This window comes from Protopterus annectens, chromosome 11.part0 (assembly GCF_019279795.1).
Source record: "Protopterus annectens isolate FY-2018-M chromosome 11.part0, PAN1.0, whole genome shotgun sequence".
NCBI lineage: Eukaryota > Metazoa > Chordata > Ceratodontiformes > Protopteridae > Protopterus > Protopterus annectens.
In genome coordinates this window covers 195,519,283-195,536,019 of record NC_056745.1, presented here as the reverse complement: position 1 = coordinate 195,536,019, position 16,737 = coordinate 195,519,283, and the positions used below count along the sequence as shown (strand labels likewise).

General features: G+C 39.8%; 1 protein-coding gene across 3 annotated transcripts in view; it reads left to right on the top strand.

Annotated features, from left to right (window-relative positions):
- The window catches only part of IQSEC3 (IQ motif and Sec7 domain ArfGEF 3), a 3,183,686-nt gene that overhangs the window by 1,759,911 nt on the left and 1,407,038 nt on the right, over window positions 1-16,737 (top strand). The gene's annotated exons all lie outside the window — the stretch shown is intronic.

The window sequence follows — 16,737 nt, the reverse complement described above, 5'->3', positions numbered from 1 at the left end:
AGTAGATATTCAATATTTTCATGTTTTTTATTTTATTATTTATTATTAAAATATCTATACCTTTCATTGTGGCTGGTCTTTTAAAAAACGGTTTAATCTTTGAGAGTAATTGCATTTATTTGGTGACACTATGGGCTTTATGCTCCTGAAATTCTTGCCACTGGGTTAATTCTAACATTTGTCTAAGTATTAATTTTACAAATAGTAATTGGTTACCCTGATAAGAGCATTAAAGTAGATGGCTGGTGACTGTGAAGCTAGTTTGTAGTCCAAGTGAAGGTGGTATAGCAGGTAAATCTGTCCCAGCCTTTCCAATGTGTGTATGTTTGTGAAAATCAAATCTCTAAGAGTGTGTGTGTGTCATGTACTTGGAACAAGGACAAAGAGCACTGTTTTCTACAGAGAGAAAGGTGGAGACTTATTTGAGGCCTGGAGAGGAAGTCTAACCCCAGGTCTGGAGTGTGCTCCTGTGTGCTCTTAAGGGAAATTGTGCTTGGTGCAGAGAGCTGCATCTGAAAATACTGTGTGTATCCATTTTTGTTCTACGTGAATGTTCCACACCGGTGTCAGTGGTGAGGATCAAGTCTACTTGATTACTGGCCAGAGAAGGGACATCACAGCCCCTTTCGGTATGTACCTGTTCAAACACTTGTCACAGCTGGAACAACTGCAGTGTTTCCACACTAAAAAAAAATCATGAACATAATTAATAAAAGCTATGCAGTATCGTAGTCTTGTCTCTCTTCTTGGTATCATAGAGGCTACTGAGAGAACAGCCTCGGGTCTGCTTCATGTATAGAGTCTCAACAAACCCTGTTCTTCTTCTTCTTTCAGTTTTTCCCTGTTAGGGGTCACCACAGTGGATCACCTATCTGCTCATGATTGGCAGTGGAGTTTTTACAATGTCGAGTTGCCAGCTCGGCGTCCAACCTTCCACAGAAGGCACACACATGCATGCACTCACGCCTAGGGCCAATTGAGAGTGTTCAATCCACCTACAGCATGTCTTTAGGATGTGGGAGAAAACTGCAGCACCAAGAGGAAACCCATGTGACCACAGGGAGGACATGCAGACTCCACACAGAAGGCACCCCAGCCAAGGATTGAACCGGAGAACCTCTTGCTGTGAGTCAGCAATGCTAACTACTGTACCACCGCAGCCACCCTCAACAAACCCTGTTCTGTCAGACCTAATACATGTTCAGAAGTCCGGTAGTGTCAGAAACAGTTGCTTAAGGGACCTCAGTCTCTGATGCAAGATTAACAGAACATACTGGAGCTATAGGTAGGTATGTATCATAGAGAAATTCACTTTTATGGAACTGGTTTCCCGTCCACATGAAGCAGAGTACCTCTTCTACTGTATTCCAATGTAACTCGGATGAATGGATGAGTAACCACAAATTCACCCCTGGTTTAGCACCAGCAGTCCTCATGGATATGGAAAACATGTAAGCACCCAACATATATCAGGTCTATGGCATATAATCGAACTTCCAAAATTTCGAACACCATATGTTCGAACTTGGAAGTTCGAAATATGACAACATTGAAACCTCAGAACAGCAAATTTTTTCCCAAGAAAAAAATTTGCTGCTCCGAAAAACACACACATAACACAAGCACACCAAAAACCTAATAAACCTACACTAAACCTTACATACACAACCATCTATGCACTAACCTTAACCCAAACCTTAACCCTAAAGTCCATCACTATCGCAAACTTACCTTACCCGCACCCTAACCCTAAAGTCCGTCACTATCGTACACTTACCATACCCACACCCTAATGCAAAATCCATCACTATCGCAAACTTACCTTACCCGCACCCTAACCCTAAAGTCCATCACTCTCACACACTTACCTTACCCGCACCCTAACCCTAAAGTCCGTCACCCTCGCACACTTACCTTACCCGCACCTTAACCCTAAAGTCCGTCACACTCGCACACTTACCTTACCCGCACCCTAACCCTAAAGTCCATCACCCTCGCACACTTACCTTACCCGCACCTTAACCCTAAAGTCCGTCACACTCGCACACTTACCTTAACCCGATCCATAGCTTTTGCACCACAGTGGAGAAAATGTTGAGGCTGCAGAAACAGCCAACCGAATTCTTTCCCTGGGAAAGAATTCGTATTTCCGTGGCTTCAACATTTTTATTTTTCAGACTTCCCTGTTCAATCTTCTAGTATTCGAAAATGTGAATCATCGATTAAATAACATAGACCCACATATACCTGTGCAGCCTTTCTTTTGAGATTCATAGTTGCGCAGCCCATTTTTAGAGGTTTGTATTGCCAAACATAAGGGCTAATAATTGCCAAGGAATGCAGGCCTAGGCTTCTTAAGATCCTCATAGAGCAATAGCCTTGTAAATATCCTCCAGTTGTTGGTCAGAGATAGAGAAAGCATAGTCAGTGAATCATAGCTTACGTTTTTGTCTTGAGTAAGGTAACAATACCTATCTACTGGTTCTATAAGGGGTGGTTATTTGCAGAAATTATTAGACTGTGTAGATGATGCATGACAAAGCCTAATGTGAAAGCTTGCCACCCTAGTAAGCATTAGGAGGCACATAATGCTATTATAATAGAGAATTTATTGCAAAGCATGCAAAACAGCTGTAACTCAAGTAGTGAGGACAGACTAGTCTAAACAGTTTCCTGTATCTTGTAAGTGAAAGTTGAGGAGTAACAACACAAACTCTGAAGGGGTCATATCTTCAGGTTTACTCATTAATCTAAGGAAATAGGAGGACTTTTTGGAGTCTAGTTTAAATAGTGTTTTTGAAATTAGGCAAATTATTTAATCACAATACTCACTTTCTTTTTGGGTGTACAGCATTTATCAAAGTCAGCAAACAGTCAGGAGACATTAGGAACAGAACAGTACAGAATGGTTTCCTTTGAGTGTACCATGGCCTGTCCGTACCACAGTGGGCTGCACAATCCTCGATAAAAACAAAGAGAGTGAGTCAATGAGAGAGAGTGAGAGGGAGATGGAGAGACAGAGAGATATGGTAGTCTGTGTGTAAAATAACTGTCATTTAGGTATGACCGTATGGTGTGCACTCGTGTCCAGTAATAACTGTATGGTGTGCGTTCTTCTCCCTGTTGCTAAGATTCAGTTGATGCCTCAACTCTGAAGAGGCACATGAGGAGGGGAGGAAGAAGTCGCACATTCCCAACTTATTTTTCCTCGTTTGGGGAACAGGTTTTTGTTCCTTTGCTTAGCCAGTCAGTCAGTAGTATCCCTAATGGGAATGGGAAAACTGAAGAATTTGTGTTTATCAAGAATAAATAAAATGTGAGGAGGTGGGAGTCATGATCCCTGGGCAGGAGCATGCCTTTTATCTCATTATTGCAACTCTTTGGTTGGAATGAGTTATTGAGCAAAGCATTAGGAAAATATATTTTTACACAATGCAACCCAGATCACTTGATTAGATCATGCTGCTCAGCCCTCTTTCCCAAACTGGGGAAGAAACGAGCAATATTTATTGTGAAAGTAGTGGAAGTCTTGAGCACAAGAGATTTATTTGTGATAGTGGGATATATTAGCCAAAGCTGTATTTTCATAAAGGGCATGGTCTATATATTATTTTAACTGAATTGCTCAAAAATATATTCTGGTCATGATTTAAAAAAATCATTGTGACAGAAATAGAATGGTTGAATATTACTGTTACCGATCACCTATCACAATACCTTTTAACTGTCCTTGATTTTGTCGGACTTCACTGATTTTGCTTCATATTTTGCCTTGTCCCTCATAAATGTTTTTAATTTTCTCGTAAATCTCTGAGGATTATTGTCAGTCAGTAGTGATAGCCAATATCATTTCGTTCTTCTTATTGTTAAGAAGATGCAAGTTGATGTAAAAGCTGTTGTTCTGTTATTTTTTAATTAGAATAATATTTAAAAGTTGTCCCTGATGTTTGGTCTTTTGATTCCCATTAGTATTAGCTTAGTCCAGAGTTCTTGACCATAATTTGAGAGGTATGTCCATCACAAATATGCCTGCTGCATTTACAGAGTAAAAAAAAAGACTTATGCTGTCCTGATATTTATCACATTCTGCTGTATCCATAAACACATTTGCAGTTTTAACTACATTTTTTCTAGAAGTTGAAAATCATCTCTTTGTATTGCTTTTCTTATCAGATAATTGTGTTCTTTCCAGACTGCTCTGTAATTCGTAGACATATGGCATTTGCTTGTTTTGCCAAATATTATTTATCTTGCTAGATCATTTCATTTAAATATACATTAATAAAATCATTCAAGGAAAGGTAGCTGCTTTCCTGTAAAGTGCAGCGAAGTGATGGGTACTTTGGTTTATATTATATTGTGAGAGGTGCACACAGAAACTAACACATGCAGAATGCTGGCTTCATGATGTCTATCCCAGGTGTTCTATGACTGAAAAGAAAAGGAGAAAACAATATGCATCTGTGTGTGTGTGTGTGTGTGTGCGTGTGTGCGTGTGCATGCGTGTGCGTGTGTGTGCGTGCGTGTGCGTGTGTTTGTGTGTGTGTGTTTGTGTGTGCATGCGTGTGTGCGTGTGTGTGTGTGTGTGTGTGTGTGTGTGTGTGTGTGTGTGAGTGTGTGTGTGCGTGTGTGTGTGTGTTTGTGTGTCTATACCTATAGTCATGTTTTTAATTAAATAGGTAGAGTCATGTAATGTGTAAAGTGTATTTTAGCATGGATTTTAAGTTTTTATACCTGAAGTCTGAACATTGTCTTTTTACTTGTAGCAATAAAAATTGTGTGGATCCAAAGCTGTGAGCCACTCTTTTAGTCTGGGACAACCACCACTCTGGGCACTTCTTTGGTGATAACTTCTTTCCTGGATATTAAGTTTACAATAAATGGTTGGCAGTAACTTTGTTTTAGGATCTTGAAGATAATATTGAAAATTGTACCCAAATATGATTTTTGACATTTTATGACTAAACAAATCTTACTAAATTATTTTCACTTTTGGTAGATATTAGTATAGACAGCAGATTTGAGATAAATATCAAATATTAGGTTAGTACACAGAGGATAACTTAGAAACATTGCTAATAAAAATTATGAATAAATTCAAGAGTGTCTAATTCATTGTAAATTAAAATATACAGTCCTGTATGAATTGATGGAACTAAATACCTTTTTACTTTACTCTTCTGTTATGTTTATATAAATACAGATTGTTTTTACTTATTTCAAAAATCTGCTTTTCTAGCAGACACTATTACAACAATCATCATAGAATACTGGATGCCATCTTCATGCACTGACATTAATCCTGACATGTACTTGTCAGGAAATTACCTAATTCAGTTTTCTTCTTGTCTCAATTAACATATCTGCCTGGTATCTACCTAAACTGTCTACATATATTACTCTCTCTGCAGTTAGTAGCTATGCTATTAAATGCATCTTTGTTGTACTATACCATGATGGTTGTTTTTATTTTTATTTTAGGCATTGCTACATTCCTTGTAAATAACTTAATGCTAACCAAATTTCACAAACATATTGTTACTGCATTCTCAAAATACTGTAATTTTGCCTTGTATATATTCATATTGTATATTTCTCTCTGTTTTTTGTACTATCTTACAACTTGAATTGTTACGTTTTTCTTATTTTTTAATTACTTTCCTGGTGCTTTTCTCCTCGGGTCTCCACTGAAAAAGGGCTCTCTGGGCCCATCAGACTAACCCGGTTAGCAAATGTAAAAATAAATAAATAAACAATCCAACATAGTTATATTTTAAAAATATACGCGACACGTGAACTGCAGTTTTACTATAAAATATTGGAATAACTGAAAAAAATGTTTAATAAGTTGCTGTATAAACCATTCATATGTCACACTGTTGGTTCATAGAGAGGTATTCTTGTTAAGGTACCAAAACATGAGTAAGGTACACACCATTAACAAGGTTGTTCTCTCTATAATTTTCACCTGCACACTCTGTGAGGGGTATTCAAAATGATTTGCATTAGTATAATACAAAGCTAAATCTCAAAGATGTCATAAAGCAACATGGTCTGATACTGCCTAGCATTGAATTACAGAGAACATAGTGCTACTATGCCAGGGAACGGGCTGTATAATAAATCTGAGCAGCCATTTTACTGAGAGCAGCCATGTGACTGACTAGCAGCAAAGTGGTCACACTACAGGCAGTTATGCTATCATGGTGTGCCAGATGGTATACACAAACACACACACACACACACACACACACACACACACACACACACACACACACACACACACACACACACACACACAAAGCACATGCAAGTGCCTTATAGCTGCAGCATATGTGGTTTGTGTAGGCCAGAGGGTCAGAAGAGCAAAGGTGGCAAATCTGTTTATCACATAAAATAGAGGGAACAGAGGAAGTAGGAAAAGCTGAAATGGGGCAAGATTAAGCAGAGTAACACAGAAACAAGGGATAGCCCAAAGGAAAGATAGCTGAGGAGAAGGGAGGGTATTTCTTTTCTGGATCAAGTGCCCATTTTACTGAAAAAGAAGTGTACCTCAGGATGATAGCAAGGAGCGTGTACAGGAATGAAGGGTTTTGGAAGTAGGCTGGTGCAGAGAAGCATAAAATGCTAATTAAGACAGATAGGATGGTGTGATTACAAAATGGAGGACAGCACTGGAGGGATACAGACAGACAGAGGGAAAACAATTGGTAATGTGGATGACTGGACTACAAACAAGGTGTGGTGAGTGATACAGAAGTAAGGGAAATACCATGCAGTGAATTAGGGTGAGGCATAAGGGGCCTGTCTGACTGTTCCAGAGGAAAACCCACACAGACATTACTTCCATGGATGACATTATGGGCAGACTGAGCCTGTGATGATTGTAGATGACTGCTTTTGTGATTCGATCAGCCAGACAAGGAGATTCTACAAGGTTTCAAATCTGGGTGCCAAATTGCCAAGGCACCTTGGTCATGGACAGCTACTGCACTTGATAATAGCTAACCTATTTTTGTACTGAAGTTTCGAACTTTCAAAACTTTGATGTTATGGTCTCGACCATGTGAAGTTCAAAGTTTTGAAAGTCCAAGCTTTCAAAGTAGATCCGAAGGGAGTAATTATGGCTGTCTTTGAATCTGTGTCTCAGACCAGTATGTACCTTGCATTGAGTAGCATTCTACCTTCACCAAGAATGATGCCACAGTATGAATAAAAATGATTGACTTTTACAATTGGCTTAGTTTCTGGTGTCAGTCCAGGATGATTCAATATGTGTCATCCTGGGAAAACATGGTCAACAGATCATGTTGCTTTGCCAAAGATGGCCTGAACTTTTCTCCTTCCCTGGGCTTCTAGAGTTTGGCTAAAACTTTATCCATCCCTTAGAGCCTTTTTAAGCAATGCCAGTGTGACAAACCTACCAGTGTAGCAAATAAAACTCAAAGGAACCTAAGGAGTTTCTGCACATTGCTAGCAGCTTTAACAAGAAACTCCACACGCTGCAAGCTCTCCACACTCTGGAGAATATAGACATCTGTGCCATTACCAAGACATGGTTTAAAGCCACAGAAAGTACTGCAGCAGTGCAAGCTACAGTGCCTTTCACACATTTAGACTATCAGCCTCAGATACAGGGACTAAAGGTGGTTATGTCTCAATCTACATTAGCAACAAGTATACCTTAAGGCTGGCTAAACAGGATGATACCCTGGACCTCATCCATGTGCAAATCACCATAGGTGGAGTCCCTTACCATGTCTTAGCAAGCTATAGATCATCATCTGTGTCAAAATAATTCCACAACTCTTATCTAGACCTACTGGAAGCATTTTCCATCCAGCTAAACACTCTGTTCATGGGAAACTTTAATTACCCCTTTACAGAATGTGAAACATAGACTTCCTCCAGCTTGCAGACACACTGTTTCCTGAACTTTATTAACATAAATGCCCTTGATCAGTTAGTGTGCACTCCAGCCAGAGGTTCAGACATACTGGACCTTGTCCTTACCAACATGGGAGGGAGCTGCACCTTCCAGTGAAATCCCCACCAGCATAACCCCTCCTTCTCCAACTATCAGCAGGGAGCAGGTCATAGTGGCATTAACTAAGGCCAAAAACACAGCCTCAATGGACCAGACAGTATTGCATGTTACCTCCTAAATAGCCTGTGACATGACCTTTCAGGACCACTTGAGTCACTTTTCAACTACAGCTTCAACACAGGTTATGTACCAAGCAAATGGAGGAAGGCAACTGTCATCCCCTTTCACGAGGATGGACTATCAGCTAACCCAAAAACTACAGCCCTAATATGCAAAGCCATGGAATGAATTATCATGGGAATGATCAACAAAGACTTTGGCAGCCTACAGACACTGGACACATTCTAGTTTGTTTTTGTCAAAGGAAGGTCATGCCTACTTAACCTGATATATGTCTTTGAGAAGGTAACCAGGGCAATGGATGAAAGGAAAAGGCTGAATACTGCCTACCTAGATCTGGCTAAGGCATTTGATAAAATACCTCACTCAGGTATTATGGACAAACTCAGTGAAATAGACATAAATCTATATATAACTTGCTGAATTGCCGGCTGGCTCACAGATAAGATCTAGGACGTCAGGACTGGTGAGATCACCTCCAGCAACAAGCAGGTCACTAGTGGAGTACCACAAGGTTCCATGTTGAGTCCACTCCTGTTTGGCATCTACTTCTTGGAGGTCAAGGGTAATGTCAAGGTTCTCTGGCTCACCAAGTTCACAGACGACTGTAAATTGGGAGCTATCATAGATTCTCCCCTTGACACTAACATCCTGCAGGAGGCTCTAACACAAACAAATGACGAACTAATGACTGGTGCCAAAACCACAAATTAAAATTCAATGCAAAGAAGTGCATTATAGTGCCTTTTGGGAAAATGTCCACCCCAGGCAAATTACTTCATTGATAAGACAGCCCTAAGAGTTGACCCACTTGATAGAGACATGGGAACATATGTAGACAGTAATCTGGCCTTTAACCAATGCATAGCTAAGATAGTAAGAAAATCATTCTATGTTGCTCAACTTATAGGTAAGGGTGTGGCATCCAGGTCCAATACTTAGCCCTTCTCAGACTCATTGTTAATACCATGTTCCCTTTGGCATGTACCTGACTTAGCATATGCAATTAATTTAAATAAGACACTAAGTAACAAGGCTAATTACAAGGTCAAGATAGCCTCTAAGGCCAAAGACAAACACAAGACCTTATACAACCGTGTCTGAAAATTTAAAGGTAACATGCAACAGTGTACAGAACTGATAGTAAATGGTACCATGTTTACTGAGTTGGACGATATAGTGAATCTGCTGACTGACAAATTCAGCTCAAACTTCAGTACCCAATTTTCCCCTGCCACAGAGATTGGAACACCCACAAAAGTTCCTCACCTAGAGAATCCATGGTATTAACACATTGCCTTACACAGATCACCTTACCGCCCTGTGTCTACACTCAGTCTTCTACAAGTTGCCAAGAGGTGATCCTTGCTTAGCATATAAGGCATCCTTAAATTCTACCCGGATGGAGCTTTTGCACAGCCATAAAACGAACAGCACCAGAAGAACTACATCCAGGGATTTAAGCTTTACTTGCAACATAAACAGTACATGTTGGCAGGACAGATATGTCTCAAAGGATCCTCATACTCTAGGCAAGCTCCTCATCCATGTGAAATAATCCTTAACCCTATTCAAAAGTATCCTTGAGCACTGGATGGAAAATTGTAAATTTATCCCTGGCTGGCCCCTATGTCCCGTATAGATAGTCTGACAGTAAACATTACCTAGCCAACACTGAATATGAAATCATAAATTTGCTCCTGGGCTGATCCCTATGTCTTCTATAGGCAGGCTGGCAGTAAGCAGTTAAGGAATTTTTACTCCTGAAAGAAGCCGATAGTAAACATTTCCTAACTAATATATCTCCCCACATTACTTTTTAGCAACCTCCTAAACAAACCCCTCCTAACTAACACACCCCTTCAATTTAGTTGCACATGTTACATAGGGACACAATTGGGTTGGTACTGCTAATTTTATAAAGGCCCTAGTGGTCATTGCCTAGTATATACCTATGAACCTATGACTAACACCTTCATCTCCCATAATCCTTACACCTTTGGCAGTGCTGATGTCTCCAATCATTGTGCCCACTTCACCTGTGCAAATGATGACGACCATATCCCACCGAACCCTTTGGCCTGTGTGGGTAAGATAATGTCTGGTGCACAGCATGGCTAGTCAGTGCATAACCTGGGTTAGCTAATGCATCATATTATTCTTTGTTGTCCTTGTTATAGCTCTTAGTTGTGGATCAGATGGCACCTTTTTTGCCAGTGCTACAACATATTGTATCTGTCTGTGACTTTCATGGGGTACTGTTGCAGTGAAGTCTAGTTAGGGCTCAGTGCCAGATATTTACTCTGCTGCTACAAAACGACAGTCAGGCATGTGCTGTTCCTGAGTCATACCTGCTTGCATAGTATAATACTGTGTAACGTGACGCACACCATGAATAACTGACTGCAGGTTTCGGTGCACATAGAAATGCACCACCAGGTGTATCTGAGCAGTAAAAGCAGGTATCAGGAATCTGAACCCATATTCAGTAATTTTCCATGTCTGCAAACAGGCAGTGTTGTCCACTACCTCAGTCGTGGTCTGCTTGTTTCAGCTGAGTGTCATCAGTAATGGTTCCAGGATGCATCTTGCATCACCTGAAACACAGCAGTGGATGTCATTATGACTGGCCTGCTGCCATAAATCAGTGCCAGCAGATTAGTGATAATGGCTGTCAATACAAGCACCTACCAACAAGATAACCCTGTGGGACGTCACCTTGTGTGAAACCCTGACACAGACTGCACATGTGCTAGATGTGGGAATCATGAGAATTGCCTAGATGGTGCAAAGGCACCTTGTATATAATACCTTGCACATTGCACACCACCTGGCAGTTAAAAGAGTAGAAAACTTCCTGTTGATAAACCAGACACCGTGTGGAAGATATGGAGTTTTGATGGCAGTATGGATGCAGCCAGTGGCCCCCGAGGGCCTGTGGGAAATGGTCCATATTTTAGAATGGCTGCATATTGATGGGTCTGTCACCTACTGCCCTAGAAACCATTTATGACCTTCCACATGCTATAGCATCACATCAAGGGACTACTGTAGAATCCATGAAGCTGACGCCTGTAAAACTCCTATCGTGCCCCCATTTGGATGCTAAAAAGTCTCAGTAGAATGGATGACTAAAGGTATACCTAAGTGATCACTTGGGTAGGCAGTCCATGCATTCCTCTTGATTCTTTATGTGGGTGGCAAGTGGCTACTTACTCCTGCATGATGAATCTGTCCACAGTGTAGTGGTTGACAGTGTGCTGGTCATGGTGGTATTTTAGACACTGGTAGACACTTCTGTAATGCACAATATGATGAATAATATTGTGGGCACTGGCTGTGAAAGTGTCCACTAACACACTGCTGAGATAACACTGCCGTTGCCCCCTAGCATCATAGTTAGAATGAAGCTGATGCACACTGGGAATAGGTGAGTACTGAGGGTCTTTGCACTAAACATATATGTTTCTGAATCATTTCACTATGTTTGATTTTGTCATTTGCATATGTGATGATCCTCATTTGCATGATCACACTCATTTGCATGTCATTATGCTATCATTTGCATATCATACCATACCATGCATACCACACTATTTCTTCTGCAGCACAGTTGTACTACTTGCGTCTACATATCACCCTGTCCCACCATATTACCTCTCACCATGCTATTTCGCATAATCCTACACTAGTTGTATCTAAGTACCCCTGTGTCTCTAACAAGTCATTTAACACTTTTGCTCCAATAGCAACTATAGCATGACTTTTGTTGTATGTATCTCTCTTGGCATCTACAGTGTCATTGTCAAAATTAAAGTATTTCATTCACACAGCAATACGTTTAACACTTTGTTAATCAGTTACCAGTGCACAAACACTGTCATGTAAAGCCTCAAGCAAGTTTCTGTATAATCTAGTGAATAAGTACAGTTATCACTGCCATTGAAGTTTTTTTTATATAAAAGTCACATTTTAATGGCCCCAATCTTAAAGTTGAAGTCCACATAGTGCAGCTGTCATCATCTACGGCCTGATTTCTTCTGCATTCCACAGACAAAGCATCAAAATGGGCAGAGTGCAAGCCTGCAGTATTTGTGCTTCTTTCAAACTAAAATGATTAAAAAAAAAAAAAAAAAAAAAAGAGTTTACATTTTATGATCATCCCCCCATGGTTGTCATTAACAAGAATAACAGTCCCAGACTGATGTCTGATTATCACCTAATCGCACAGTTAGCTGAGTCTGCAGTGAAGTCAGGCATCTGTCTCTCTCCCAAGTTCCTACACTGCTTCTTGGGACCTATTCCTACATATTTTACAGTTTACTGGTGGCAATCACAAAGGTGTAGGAGTTGTATGAAATATAACAACTCAGCTTAATGGGAAACACGATCCAACAATGGAGGGGTTAGTGCAAAGAAGTTATGCTGTGCTTAGCTTTGACACAGTCTAAAAGATAATGCATGACAAAGGTATAAAATCAGGGACAGACTTTAAACAGGGTCTATATTAAATCACAGAATGCTTAAAAAAGAAAATGATGATTGATCGACCCTATGTAAGCGAAAGCTTACAATGTCAAAGTGTCAGAACAGCGATTAATCACTGTTCCACCAAAAAATAAAATAAAAAGGAATTTAAACATTACATTAAGTGGGGGGCTTCGCCTCCACACCCCCTACTTAAATATACCAACTCCGAGACCGTACTACAATGCCGAAAATGGCAAAGTACTGAAGCGGCCAAGCAAATTCTTTCCCAGGGAAAGAATTCGCTTACCAGCCACTTCGATATTTTCCGTTTTCTGCCTTTTAAGTTCGACCAAGATGCATTCGAAAGAATGCGTCTTCAGTCTTCTAATATAGACCCCTATAAACATTGTTTTTATGATCGTGCGATACAATGATACAAGTAAATAGTGTGGATGCTATGAAGTATCAAGGTGTATAGCTAGAAATCCTTCAATCTAAATATTAGATGTTTGCTGTTATTGGTCTAGAAAATAACTATGCATGATGTAGGCTCCACCAAACAATAACAAGTCAGATGAACAAATAATATCACAGTCAAACACATGCCTAGAAATGCAGTTAAGTAGCCTGAGTGGCCATAGTACTTCAGGTTGTTGCATACAATTTCCACATAGCCACATTTTCTTGGCATCCAACCAATGAACTGATATTGTTTTTGCGTTTTGGTGTGCATACCAGCGAATGGGTATTGGCTGACTTGAGACTCAGATAGCTTTTGATTGGTTGCTCATACTTTAAGTACTGGACTATGGTTCTTTTGATTAGATCTGATGAAGGGCTGTAAGAACTCAAAAGCACTCATCGTATTTTCTATATATTTTTATTATTTTTTATGTTCCTGAAGTTTTATAGTGTTTTTTTATCGATTAAAGTAGATGTATATTATCCTCACCCTGGTGACCGCAGTGGTTTTTACACTTCATAGCTGCATTTGCCATGCTCAGTGGTTCTTTGACTATTGTTCCTGGAATATATATATATATATATATATATATATATATATATATATATATATATATATATATATATATATATATATATATGTTTCCATGCATGTTAAAAACTGCATTTTCAGGTAAAAGCTTTCCTGGAAGGAACTCATCAGGTGTCAGGAGGTATGAAATTCCACTCAGTCTAAATGTGAAAGAGTTAACCAGATGAAAGTGTCTGGTTTCACCCAAAAAAGGTACTTTGGCCTAGTGGCTTTTCTCCTTTTCACTGGTTAACAAAGTATAAAAATAAATAAATAAATTGTCATCCACCTAAATCAATGCCTGTCTATCAGCAATTTGTTGTCCCATCTCTTTCCTTCACTGTTTAGATTATTAAACGTGTATGGTAGAATGCAAAAAATTGCCGCAGACTCATCCATCTTCAACAACATCCAGAGACTCTGACATAGAGCCCATTAAGTATTTTCGTGAATATGCTGCCCTAAAGATAATTTGGCTCGTATGATTTTTTTATCTTAATGAGCCCAAATTGTATATTTTTGTCTGCATAATTGGATTTTCTGATACTGACAAACTAACCTCATAATTTAGTCTTGGATGGTGAGATGAGTTGAAATTGAACATTATAAGGGCAAGTCAAATTTGCAAACAGTGGCCAATAGCCATATTTATCATGCCTCAGACAATACAGTAACTTGAACTAAAGAAAGTGATCAAGGCAATGGAGAACCTGATATACTCCAATCTGATTTGGAATATCAAGGCATGAGCTTTTTTTATTTATGGTGAATGTTTTTGAAGTGGTATATATCATATTTTTAAATAGTCTGGGTTGTTGTACTTTGTTCTTGACATAAATTTGAGACATCTCCCATGTGTCTCATGATGTACAACTCATTTCTGTATTCACAATTTCTGGTCAGGGTTGTTGTTGTTTGTCTTTTGGCTTTTCCTGGTTAGGGGTCACCACAGCGGAACTCCAGTTCGCTAATGATTGGCAGTAGACTTTCACAAACGCCGAGGTGCCAGCACAAAATTCAACCTTCAACGAAGGCACACCCATTTACGCATGTCTTTCGAATGCCCACCCAACCGCGGGGAGGACATGCAGACTCCACACTTAAGGCACTCCCCGCACTCCAGCCGAGAATCGAACGGGAGAACCTCTTGCTGTGAGGCAACAACGCTACAGCTGCACCACCGCGGATACAATTTATGCTACTAAAATGTCTTATTTTTTCTGCTAATTGAAAGTGCAGAAACACATCACATTCAGAATGTCTACTTCTGATCAAATATTGTCTGCATGGTATTATCCTGGCTGCGTTTATAGCCTGCTGAAACAGTTCAACCCTCCTGGAAGATGTGCCAGTTACAAGCAGATTTCTTGTTAATATACACATCATTTCTAGAATTTTACAGGTGAGCACATTCTGCACCCATACTTCACCCTCCTAGATATGTCCTTACTCATGAAACAAAAAGTGCATTTTTTCATCTGTGTTACTATTAGCCTACTTTACACCATCTGCTTTGTCTTGGTTCCCTTCCCCAATCTCCACAGCATGGAGGACAGCACATAGAGATGTCCCTGTAGGGTATGTTCTTCTAACTGGCACATCTTCCAGGAGGGTTAAACTGTTTCAGCAGGCTATAAATGCAGCCAGGTGGGAGGTTGGCATAATGGTTAAGTTGTTTGCCTTACAGACACACGGTACGGGGTTTGATTCTCACAGAGGGTAATTGGCTAGGCTTAAAATGGCCCATAAGGGCAATTAGTCTAGTACTAACCTATGAACCTTGGATTTTTCCATAAGCCAAGACACTACTCATCCTATATAAGACATGCAGTGATGTGAAAATGCACCTTCTAAGTTCTAAAAGGCACACACACACACACACACACACACACACACACACACACACACACACACACACACACACACACACACACACACACACTCACTGACCTTTAGTGGACTGCCTGTAATTCCCCATCATTTTTGTCTGGTTGAGCTACTATAGATCCTGACCTCTAGCAGGGACTACAGCTAAGCCCAAAATCTGCTCTCTCTTGTAGGGACAAGTGAGGCAGCATTTAAGTCATTCATTCCAAAGTCACCACCACCACCTATCAGCTTAACCCCTCTGTTGCTCAGGCCCACTACTCAAACTTTGATTTCCTGGGTAACTATTACATTTCCTTCCCTCTGTGCATTACAGCTGCTTAGACACGAGAAAATGCTTTGATGCACAAGAGGAGTTTGGCTCTACCAGTGCATATAGTACAATGTGTCACTTTAACTGCACCGGGGTTTATGAAAATATTTTTTTCTGATTCCCCTGCATTTTATTTTGCAAGGATTCTGGACGTAGATCCTTAAGGAGAGTAACAACAATCATACAGAATATTATATTCAAAATGTTGCAGAAAGTATTCTAAGAAATAAGTCAACACAGGAACAGAGAAAATAAATGTTGGCAATAGGGAATGACTGCAAGTAGGGGTACAAAAAATAGACAAGAGGGAGCTGGAATTTACTGGAGAAAACTGATAAAGGAACCAAGGTATTGGGAGCAAATAATTAAAGAGGGAAAGGTAATAGAATGGGAAGAAGCCAAGCAGATCTTTGGACTGGTTAGAGATCACCTTTTCTACCAGTGAATAATAGAGTATAGGCAAAGAGAAAGGGACAGGGGAGTCCTAAGTGAAAAATAGCTCTGGGAGAGTTTTTAGTTGAGTATAGAACAGAAGCTGCTGTTAAAAATGAATAATTAGTGGGATATTTATAAAATATTGCATGATAACTATAACAATTAATCAGAGGAGGTTAGAAAAGATTGGGAAAAAATGGAAAAGCAATTTACAAAGGAACAATGGAAGAACACAAGCGTTGCTCCCAAGTATGCTACAAAGGATTTTTGATTGGAAGTGTTTGCATAGATATTTTATACCACAAGCAGACTTCCCAGAATTTTTCCTCAGGTAGATAGCAAATGCTGGAGGTGTGTTGAGAAAGAGAGAGGTAACCGACTGGGAACATGTTTTTTTGGGGTGTATAATGAGTTGGCAGATGTTAAAACTTT